Genomic DNA, 213 nt, shown 5'->3' with positions numbered 1-213 from the left:
CTCACGCCAGCTGCGCGGGCAGGGAGCAGGCTTGGCTGGACGCTTCCCCATCCCGGCCCTTCCCTCCGGCAGAACCGGGGCACAATGGGGACATCGCTGCCCTCGTGGCGGCAGGAGGATAAAAGCCGACAGCAGCAACCACAGCAGCGAGGAGCCACAGCCGAGTGTGGGCACCGGCTGGACCCGGGCGGGGGGGAGCCTTGGGGGGAGGGG

This window comes from Pygoscelis adeliae, unplaced genomic scaffold, assembly GCF_000699105.1.
Source record: "Pygoscelis adeliae isolate BGI_AS28 unplaced genomic scaffold, ASM69910v1 Scaffold75, whole genome shotgun sequence".
Lineage (NCBI taxonomy): Eukaryota > Metazoa > Chordata > Aves > Sphenisciformes > Spheniscidae > Pygoscelis > Pygoscelis adeliae.
This window is presented reverse-complemented; position numbering follows the sequence as displayed.